Consider the following 261-nt stretch of genomic DNA (forward strand, 5'->3'; position numbering starts at 1 on the left):
CCGTTTGTTTGTTTTCTTCTGTGGTTGCCGATGGTGGCTCACTATAGTAGCAGCGACTGTCGCTGTGTCGTCACTGGAAGCGCTGTCCTTAGCGTAAGAAACATACAATGGATGAAGGCTCCAGCGAGCCCATATTTTTTGAAACTGGAAAAAAGGGGCGAAAAGAATGTAAATTAAACTCTACAAAAAATACCAGCTTAAAGAATATTATACGCTCTTTCAAATTTCGCCAATTATAGACTAACGTTTATTTTACCAATA

This window comes from Saccoglossus kowalevskii, chromosome 6 (assembly GCF_978046115.1).
Source record: "Saccoglossus kowalevskii chromosome 6, keSacKowa6.1, whole genome shotgun sequence".
Lineage (NCBI taxonomy): Eukaryota > Metazoa > Hemichordata > Enteropneusta > Harrimaniidae > Saccoglossus > Saccoglossus kowalevskii.